Source organism: Phyllostomus discolor, chromosome 2 (genome assembly GCF_004126475.2).
Source record: "Phyllostomus discolor isolate MPI-MPIP mPhyDis1 chromosome 2, mPhyDis1.pri.v3, whole genome shotgun sequence".
Lineage (NCBI taxonomy): Eukaryota > Metazoa > Chordata > Mammalia > Chiroptera > Phyllostomidae > Phyllostomus > Phyllostomus discolor.
This window is the reverse complement of record NC_040904.2, coordinates 201,865,950-201,877,555: the sequence shown is the minus strand read 5'-3', so window position 1 is coordinate 201,877,555 and position 11,606 is coordinate 201,865,950.

The window sequence follows — 11,606 nt, the reverse complement described above, 5'->3', positions numbered from 1 at the left end:
TCCCATAGAACCTTCATGACGCAAATGTTCTGTAACTGCACTGTCCAATACGATAGCCGCCAGCCCTGCATGGCAACTGAGCACTGAAGCTGCAGCCGGTGCAACTAGAGTATATTGCTCTGTCCTCATCTTATGCTACGTAGCCTCATTTGGTTTTTATTAAAATTTCAGTTAAGAATTTCTTGGAGGAGGGAATGGGGAATCCTAACTTAAGATTTTCCATGAAAGTGTTGCTTTCCCCCACTTCCACTGCCCGAAAAAATAATACGCAACTACAAGAAATCCAAAAAAGATGGCTCATAGGTTGTTTGCCTAGGAATTCCACTTTCTCGAGTTGTAGTTGAAAAAAAAGGTAGAGGGGACTTACCTACCCATCTTTAACTATATAGATAATAGCATTCCAAGGACACAATAGTAAAAGTTAAGAGTATAAAATCAAACATTTATAATACAAATAAATCCACAGAAATAATATCTCTGTGACAGCGTTAGGTAGGCAAACCCTATCCCAGCCCAAGCAGTGCTGGATGGCTAACTGGACCGTCAAATTGAGAACACTCATTCACTATTCAATATACATTTACTGAGTGTTGCCGTGTGCCAAACACTATATAAAGCACTAAGGAAACGGCAATGAACAGACGGATAAAATCCCTGTCCTCATGGAGTCTACATTTCAGTAGAGAGAAACAGTCAACAAAGAATTAAGTACAAGTACAGCATGTCAGGTGGCAGGACGTACTGGGAGGGGAAGGGCCGGCTAGAGAAGAGCTTACTGAGAAGATGACATTTAAGATGAGACCTGGAGAAAAAGGAGCAAGCTGGCAGTTACCTAAGGAAAGACAGTTTCAGGCAAGGAAACAGCAAGTTCAAGGAACAGCAAATAGGCCAATGTGCCTGGGGCTGAGAGCTAGTTTAGGAGTGCACGAGACCGAGAAAGTCAGGACGAACCTTGGAGACCACTATAAGGACCTTAATTGTGATTCCAGAAGTAATGGGAAACCTTCATGGTATTTTGAATCAACAAGCGAAATGATGAGACTTTCCCTTTCAAAGGTCTACTTTGGATGCTGTATTGAAGAGAGATTGTTGGGGTGGCGGGGAGGAGTGAGGGGCGATTAGGAACAAAACAGACAAAATACCCTGCTCTCAGCTTGCATCTAACCACTAGAAGCAGGTGCTTCTCAATCTCACAAAGGACCTTTTTAAAAATGCATTTATTTAATTACATAATTAAATAACTTGTCATAAATATACAGCTTGTTAAGAGCTGATCTTAGGGATACCCACCACAGCAATAGATAAGCAGCACCTCCAATAAACATAGGTCAAGTACATTCTGCATTGAGCAAGAGAGAAATAAGAAGAGGCTAGCAACTGATTCTTACATACTTGCATGATATAACATCTCATTCATTAAAGCAAGCCACCTGCCTGAGGTCAGAGCCAAGGAATGGGCAGGTCACCCTGCCCACAGTGGGAAGGCAAAGTTACACGGATGGCATGGATCCAGGAGACAATGAACAGGTGAGGCCAACAGGACAAACTTCTGCAGGCGTATAGGACCCTGACAGACTAATGAACACAAGAAACAATCATTTTATCAATAGGATGATAATGTATTACAAATATTATAGTTTAGAAAAGGGAATTTGACTATAACACTCAGAGGAAGCTGCAAAGGGAAGGTTCTTAAACAATATCCTAGACTGGGATGGGTGGAGGGACAAGATGAGGGAATTTTAAGAGCGGAAAGTAACATGAACAAAGTTACAATGGCAGAAAAGAGCACCGTATATAGAGAGAATAAAAAATGAAAAAACTGGCCTCTACACCAATAGCAAGGAGTTTCCATCTGAGTCAGACTCTATCACAAACACAAGAAAATGAAGTAGAACAAGTGTATCTCATCTTTATCCTAGATTGTAAAAACCACCACACTGCAAATGTTTTGAGCCTGGAGTCCTCAGTGCAATGATGAGGAATGCCTGGGGGCTGAGAACAGCCACGGAGCACAAACACAAGACTCCAAACGTGTGCAACAGTGGAGACTCAGTGCAGCACTTACCGTAACGGTGAAGGAGCCTAAATTATGAATCCATGTATAAAATACAACAATCTTCTTTGGTAACCCAACACTAAAAACTATCATCAGATGGCTATTTGGGAAGCAAGCTATCAGGTAAGTCCAAAATTGCTAAGAATCAAAACAAAATCCGAGAATCATCTTTGCAAGACAACGGAAAATTCTGGCCGCAAACAGTCTCAAGGATATCCACGCCACTCTTTGATGTTACTGTATCCTGATTTGTGGCATCAAGACTTTAAGGCAATTCTCATGATATTAGTCTAACTTCTAAAACTTGGTGATTCACACTGGAACTGCCTCTTCATTTGGCTCCTGAAACAACTTTATTAATTCTGCTTATATAAGACTAATGGTAATATATTGTCCCGTAATAGACTCAGGAAAATAGCCAATGAACTAGCGTTCATGGAAGTGAATTCAAATCTTTATGCAATTAACTAAAAAGAGGAAACCATATACAAGGCAGAACCATTGATTCCGATACATATTGTAGCAATATAAATATTTAAGCCCATTAACCGCTGCAACAGTGGAACGAAGCTTGAGGATAACAATGTTCCTACTCACCTGGTCTCATATTCACCGGACTAATTCCAGTGCATCACCAACTCTCCCTAAATCTCCCACCCACCATCCCAAGACCCACTGAAGATACCATCCCCATCCCCATTGTCGGAGCAAAACTGAAAACTTTATGGCCTCCACAGCTCTCAGATGGGCCCCATATCCTTGAAGAATCTCTAAGCATTCCCTACAAGCTGGGTACCAGAAACCTTGATGCTCCTCTAGGCCCTCAAGCGGAAGACAAACTCCAGTTAATTTTTCCCACAAAGACTAGAGTCAGCTCTTCAACCAGATTCAAATGATCTCAGAAGTCTAACCTCTGAATTCCACTGTTGAATTCTGATTGGCCTAAACACCCACCAAAAGCTACCCATCCCCGCCATCCACACAAACACCACACACAGAGAAACACTGCCCCTCCTAAGGGAGTTCCAGGTCTAATGCTCTTCCTGGCCAAATCCACCTCACCATGCCACGCACCATCAAAATGTGGGCACCCTAGTCATCTGTCCCCCCCACCCTCTCACCTCCAAACAACTCTCTGCTTTGTCTCTCGTCCTCTTTCAACCTTTGTCCTGTGCCTTCTGGGCCCACCCTCAGAGCATTCTCCATTTTCACTGATCTTTTCACCACCGCACATACTGAAGAGTTTAGAAGGGGAATGAGTGTCTTTCTTATTCCGTGCTGTCATAGCATGCAAAACCTTCTGCTATTTGAGTCCCACAAATTCAGCAATGCTGTTTCTTTCTCTTTGTTCTCATCCTGCTGTAATATCGTCCATCTTCAAATAGGAATCTTCCTTTGGTGCCACACCCTCTTCTGTCTATAGCCCGATTTTTGCACTCCTCCGCATCAATTGTTGGCGTGTTTATATTCACCACCTCCCTATTCTTTTCCCATCCCCTCTTAAACTCCTCTCCTGCAGGGAGGGGTTCAGTCTCTTCAATGTCACTGAAACTTCAGCAGGGTCACCAATGCCTACCATACTGCCAGATCAAAAATAAATTGTCACTTCTTACTTACCTTTACTCTCCCAGTAGCACTTGACACTCCTGATCATAGTGCATTTCTGCATTTACTGAGATGGTCATGTTTTTCTCCTTTACTTATTTAATATGGTGAACTTCATTAATTTTTTGAAAGTTAAACTGTCTTATATTCCTAAAACAATCCTCACCTGGTCATGAAATATGATTCTTTCCATATAACTGGATTCTGTTTGATATATTTTGTTTACAGTTTTTACATCTGTGTTCATGAAGAAGACTGGTCTGTAATTTTCTTTTAATATTCTTGTCAGGTTTTGATACCAAGTTTATACTACATTCATTAAGAAAGAGTTGGGAAATGTATCAAAATGCAATCAAAGAAGTAGAACCATTCACATATACACAGACATAAACACGTACATGATCTGTTACAGGGATTGATCACAGGCAGTTGTGGAAGCCAATTAAGGAGTCTCCGTAAGATTGTTCCTTCGGATGCTGGAGTCCACAGTTCAAGGGTTTTAACTTAAGGGTGGATGTAAAGGACGGAAGTGCGGGGACAGCTGGAATGCACAAGCATCAGGTGAAACCAATGAGGACAGACTCATAACCCATCTTGCTGCACCTGACACTGACGGTGTGGGTGTCCTGCAGGACAGCTAATTCCCTTTGTCAGAGAACTACACACATGCACGCTCATGCCCCCGGAGTGCGAGAACCTGAACGCGGACACGGGGGAAAGCAGGGCAGATGCAGGCCTGGCTGCTGCCCGAAGGCAAGCCGGAAAGCCAGCCGATAAGCCATATCACGTGTGAGCTACAAAATGGAGAAGCTGTGGTTCCACACATCTGTCCTCCAATCTCAGCCGAGAATGTCTCTTACTACAGCACACTCCAGCTAGAAACACACAGATACAGAGAAGGAAATTTCAGGAAATGTAATTCAGCCCTGGCAAGTTGATATATTTTATTACAAAGCTACTGTAGAAACTATTCCTCTTTTTCTATTTTCTGATAAGAGTTTTTGAAAGATTGGCATCAGTGCCTAGAAGAAATCACCAATGAAGACAGTTGGGCCTGGAGTTTTCTTTGTGACAAAGGGTTTTAACTTACAGATCCAATTTCTTCAATAGATATAAAAATGTTCAGATCTCCTATCACTTCCTGTGCTAGTCTTCCTGTGGTTTTTTTTTCTATAGCATTTGTCTGTCTCAGGGGTCAACAAACTATGGCACTCAGGCTGTCCATAGTTGTAAGTAGTTTTATTGGGACAGAGCCATACCCAATCAATATACAGAGCTCAGCACAAAGCATGCCCCTTTTTATCACAAAATCTTTTATTACAGAATCATAAGCATGTAATTCTGTAACATAAAATTATTACACTCAAGCATACCCTATGACATTTTAGGTGAAAGGCTCAAATTAAAACTATAAATGATTACACCCATAATATTACCCCACCAACTGCACGTGAGCAGGCCTTACTTCCACCAGACCCTGGTGTGTGGCATGGTGCGTGGCTGCCATTGTGCTGCGAGGGCAGAGTTGAATAGCTGAGACCTTGTGACCCACGAGCCTAAGTCATTTTCTCTCTGGCCCTTTACAGAAAAGGTCTGCCAATCCCTAATCCATCTCATCTAAATTGTCAAATGTATTGACAAAAAGCAGTTTGTAATGTTCCCTCATTATCTTCTAATGTCTGCGTCTGTAGCAACGACCCCATTTTATATTCATGGCATTAGTGCCTTGTGTTTTCTGGTCTTTGTTTCTTGATCAGTCTTACTATAAGTTGTTAATTTATTAATCCTTTGGCTTTGGAAAATTGTTTTTATTGCATGGTTTCTTTCTATTTATTCTTACTCTCCCCTTATATTTATTAATTCCTTCCTTCTCTACTTTCTTTGGGTCACTTTGCTGTTCTTCTACTAATTCCTTAAGATAAAAGCAAGAGCACTGATTTTTCAGTTATTTAATTTCTAAAATATGTCTTTTAGAGCTATATAATTCCCTGTGAGCATGACATTAAATCCCATACGTTATGTCATGTTTTCATGATCTTCACTTCAAAAATCTTCTAATTTCAATTGTGATTGTTTTCTTCAACCACACATTATTCAAAAGTGTGTTGCTTAATCCCTAAACAGTTGTCATAGTCTTGCCTATTTTTCTGTTACTAATCTCTAGTTTAAGTCTCATGTGTAAGAAAATATACTCTATGATTTCAAACATGAAGTTTGTTGAGATGGAGTACCCAAAGTGGTCATGAAAATGAACTAAGTTGAGCCATTTACACTCTTGACTACAACATGATTATAAAACTGATCAAGATAATGTGGTACTGAGATAAGAATCAACCACTGGAGCGGCGAACAAACCAGAGAGTGCAAAAGTAGGTCACTTAATTCTTGACAAAGGCACCAAAGCCAACACTGAGGGAAGGAAAATCTTTTCAGGATATATAAAGAATTCTTACAACCTAATCATAAAAAGAAACAACCCTTCCCCCACAAGGAGCAAAAGATTTAAACAGACACTTCACAAAAGAAGATATATGAATAGCTAAATAAGCACATGGAAAAGTGTTCAATATCATTAGTTATCACAGATGTGCACATTAAAACCACAATGAGATATCGCTGCTCATTTACCAAAATGGCTAGAGTTAAGAAGACTTGACATGAAATGTTGGGGAGGAGGACGAACTTGAATCCATCAATAGGAGAATTTGATAAACCAATTGTGATATATTTATAAGATGGTAAAAAAAAATGATAGAAACTACTGATTCACACAACATTGCAGGTGACCATCACACACGTTGAGTGAAAGAAGCCTCACGCTGAAGGACTGCAGACTGCATGATCCCAGGACAGGCAACACTAGTTCACAGTGGGAAAAATCGGAAGAGGGGTTACCTCGGAGCAGAGGGCTGGGGTGAGGACTGGAGGTGGGGAAGGGATGGAAGTGAACTATGAAGAGGCAAAAGATAACTTTCTAGAGCGATGGCAATGTCTGATCTTAAAAGAAATCTGGGTTACATGGGCATTTATGTTGGTCAAAACGTAGCACATATACACTCAATGACATGTACATTTTTAAAATAAATTTTACTGTAAAAGAAAAAGTTATAGACAAATATTAAATTCTGGTTAACTACATGTCTGTTGAAGTATTTAGTGGAAAGTATACTGATGTACATAATATATCTTTAAATATATTTAAAGAATATGACTAAGGGAAGGACAGAAAGATAAGTAGATAAAAACAAGTTTAGAAAAATATGAAAAGTCGAATCTAGGTAAAGGTATATGGGTTAGTCACTGTATAAATTAGGGAAGTATTCTAAATTTTCTTATATCTTTTGGTAGAAATATAAGTGAGCGATCATGGTTCCTAGACTCATAAAATTATGAGATTCTGTTAAGAAATTCAGGGTTCTTGGTAAAACAATGACCAATCCTATTTGATTTGCATTGAATTTACTGGTATTACACTGCAAAGATACATTATTTGGAGGAAAAAAATTCAATTAAGTTATTTACAAATATGTGCTGTTAGTAGTAGGTCTTCAGAAAACAATGATCACATTTCATATAAACCTTTTGCCTTTCCAAGGTTTTCTGGACCACCCAAGCCCATCTGGCAACAGTTTTCCCCCTTCAAAGTTCCTTTCTACCACCTGGGGACACAATTTTCAGCATCAGTGAAAAAGAAATCTGTGCTCCATTACACATCAGAGTAACCAACATTAAATTAAAAAGTTATCATTAAGAAAAACTGGAAAATATCTCCATAATTAAATATTATGGGAAAACCTCCTAATGTTCAGAGTCTATGACAATTTAAGCAAAATACTAATTAAAAAAAAAAACATTAGCTAAACTGTCAAACTGATTTGGATTTGGTCCAAATTTTGGGTGAAAATCAGCCAAATCAATTCATCCACTGGAAATTTAAAACAAAATACATAACTACTAATATTTGTTATACCTTCAGAGCAGCAGCTAAAAAAAAAAAGTTACCGTTAACAATGACTTTTGTAAATTAGTCCCTGTTTTTGTAAAACAGCCACCTCCAAAGCAGGCTCAAACCCTGGGAAACAAACCAGCGCACAACTAAAACATTAAAAGGGTTTTTAGAAAGCCCTAAATAAGAACAAAGAAGTCAGAGAGTTTCAAAGTCTTACAAGTTACATTCTCAGAAAACATATGCCTAATAAGATTTAAATAGTCCCCAAGAGAATCACCAGCTAACTAAGCCCATCTCTGAAAAGAAATCAGAATATTAAACTACCATTTCAGGATTTAAAATATAGCCCTATAATATGAATTAAAAAGGAAATACTGTAATATATATTACATACATGTTTTGTGCAAATGGATTGGAATTCCCTTTCGGAGAGAATTCTCCACTAAAGAATGAATTGAGACGGCCATTTCCAGCGACAAGGCTGGCTAGGTGTGCAGGGAATGCCTCTCAGTAAAAAACGCTTTAAATGCTAGATGAAAACATCTCTCGAGGAGTGTATGGCTAAACTGGTGGTAAAATAAAGAAAACCACAGGAGGCCACAAAAGAGAAAGTAGGATATTTCACAGGGGTTAACTAGGATTAGAAATGGCATGTGCTATTTCTCTGAATTCCTGGTGACCCAGTGCCTGATTTTAATGACCCACATGTGCTGGGACAAAAGGTAAAGCTTAGGACCCATGTAAAATGAGAGATCAGATCAGAATCTCTTACATAAAGCTGGGAACTCCCATAAGGAAGTAAACTAGAAAAAAATCCAGCTAGTTGAATGAAACATGGCTGTGTTGAACCGACTCGGAGAAAAAGGGCGAGAGCGGGAAGAAAAACATACATTATATTGTCCTGAAAATTCTTAATGACAAAAGCATACTCACATAGTTTGCTTTTTGCACTAATTGTGGCTTGAAAGGCCTCAAGTACAAATGTTAGTTTAAAGTGGCCCCGGAGTGGTCACACTCCAGGTGCCTGGCTGAAACAAACACAGGCATTTCAAGACTTCCTTTGGATACAGTGATAGTACATTAGTGAACTGGAACATAATTCTGAAGAAATGATTTTAAAATGCAGCACAGAAAGAGAGAGAGAAAAAAATAGAAAAGAGAGGCTATAAGACAATGGAGAAGAGAGTGAGCAGGTAGGCCCAATATCTATCTATCGGGAATTCCAGAAGGAGAAGTAGAACAGGAAAGAGGCAATAATCTTACATTAAAAGAAATCCAGACACATCATGTGAAACATCAAAGCAGAAACATCAAAGGCAAAGAAAGATTTTAAAAGCAGCTAGATAGAATACAGTGACTACCTATGAAGGAATCACTATTAAAACTGACAGCTGAATTCTCAGCAGTAACAATAAGAACCAGAAGAAATCAAAATAATAAAGTACTACAGAGAAAGTAATTGTAAACTGAATAATTGTATAGACACTAAAACTATGTTTCAAGAGCAACAAAATATATTTAATTAAAACAAAACAAACCTTTTTCATTACTAATAGACTTTCACTAAGTTAGCTTCTGACTTAGTATACTTCAGAAAGATGTAGTACCTTAGAAAGTAGATAAATAGCTGTTAAAGAAAGATCTCAAATGTAAAAAAATGAGAAAAAAAAAAACAGTAAACCTGTAGGTCAATTTTTTTAAAAGTAACCGTATAAAAGAAAATAACCTCTAACTTGTTTAATTAAACAACCAAGATAGAGCTTAAATCTTAGAAAATAACAGCATGTAAATTAGAAATAGTGGTGACTAGAATTAAAGATCCCACGATCTTTACATTATTTGGGAGGAAGGCAAAAATACTGATTAAATGTAAATAACTGAATATGATATTAAAATGTTTAGGTACCCTTTAAAACAATGAAAAGCAGATTAAATGTAAACCAGAAGGTAAGAAAAGAAGGGAGGAGGGAACATATTAGAACAAATAAAACTCACAGAATAAGACAGTAGTACTGAATCTCAGTAATTCAGTAAAGAGAATAAATATAAATGGACTAAACTCTTCAAAATAGATTGTCAGACTAAAAATTCCAAATTCAGCTATATAATATTTATACTAGATGCACCTAAAACATAAAGATGCAGAAAAAGTGATAGTGATAGACACATTATTAAAGAGAAAGAATAAACAAAGCAACAAACAACTAGTGTTGGAGAGGTTGGGAAGAAAAGGGAACCCTAGTGCACTGTTGGTGGGAATGCAGACCAGTGCAGCCACTGTGGAAAACAGCATGGAATTTCCTCAGAAAACTAAAAATGGAACTGCTTTTTGACCCGGCAATTACACTGCTTGGATTATACCCTAAGAATCCTGAAACACCAATCCAAAAGAACCTATGCACCCCAATGTTTATAGGAGCACAATTTACAATAGGCAAGTGCTGGGAGCAACCTAAGTGCCCATCAGTTTATGAATTGATCAAAAACCTATGGTACATTTACACAATGGAATTCTATGCAGTAGAAAGAAAGAAGGAGCTCCTACCCTTTGCAACAGCATGGATGGATCTGGAGAGCATTATGCTGAGTAAAATAAGCCAGGCAGTGAAAGACAAATACCATTTGATCTCACCTTTAACAGGAACCTAAACAACAAAACAAACAAGGAAGCAAAATATAAACAAAGACATTGAAATTAAGAACAAACTGACAGTAACCAGAGGAGAGAGGGGAGAGGGAGAGGATAATGGGGTAAAAGGGTGAAGGGTTTACAGGAACAACTATAAAGGACACATGGACAAAAACAAGGGGGGTGGAAACAGGGGAGGGAGGTGGGGATGGCTGGGATGGTAGAGAGGGGTGGGGGGAAAAGACAGAAAACTGTACTTGAACAATAATAAAATTAAAAATATTTAATAAAAAAAGAGAGAGAAAGGAAGTCATGATACATGGTTTGGTTTATGTAGAATCTGAAATAATTTCCAATATGAATATCCTAATACCATAACCTCAAAATAAATAATGCAAAAATTGCAAATTATACAAAGATTTAAACCATGATTATAGTGAAAGATAAGCAAATATCTCCGTCAGTAATTGATAGTTCACAAGATAAGAAATCAATAAGACATAACATTTGAATAACATATTAGTATGTTTCATTAAGTACACATACAGAACCCTGCTCTCAACAATGCCTCCATATTTTTTTCAAAAATAAATAGAACTTCTTATGCAAAGTTAAATTATTTCAGGCTGCAAGGTAAGTTTCCATATGTTGAACTGTGGAAAATTGCTATTTGTAAGTTGAAAACAGTTGAAAACCACCAATTACATATTCAATCTAATACAGATTTCAAATACTTTATAGATTAAAATTTCTCACAACAACCCAATTTAATGGGAACTCAGTACCCTCTTCCACAAAATTTCAATCCCCATATATTTGAAATGTTAAAAATACCTCTCTAAGTAACTGAACGGTCAAAGAAGAAATCATAATGAAAATTGTAAAACTCAGAAATAAACATTGATTCTTCTTCCTATCAAAACTGTGGGACCTAACAAAATTGATGTGTAAAAGAAAGAAAACGTATAGCCTTAAATGCTAATTTGTAAAAAAGTCTAAATATTAGTGACTTACCTCTCCAATTTAAGTAGTTAGAAAAATTGCAAAATTAGCCTCAAAAAGTAAAGAAATAATGAAAAGCAGAAAGTGGTGAAATAGAAAAATTATATAGTGAAGAATAACAAAGCTGAAAGTTAGCTGTTTTTAACAAACCTGATAAACTAGTAGGCAAGCCTGATCAAAAGACAGATGTAGCACCCTGGCCAGGTGGTTCAGTAGGTTACAGCATCATCTCATACACCAAGATTGCAGGTTTGATCCCTGGTCAGGGAATCCATCCATGTTTGTCTCACACTGATGTCTCTCCCTCTCCCCCCCCCCGGCCCCCCCCACCCCCGCTTCCTCTCTCTCTAAAGTCAATAAAC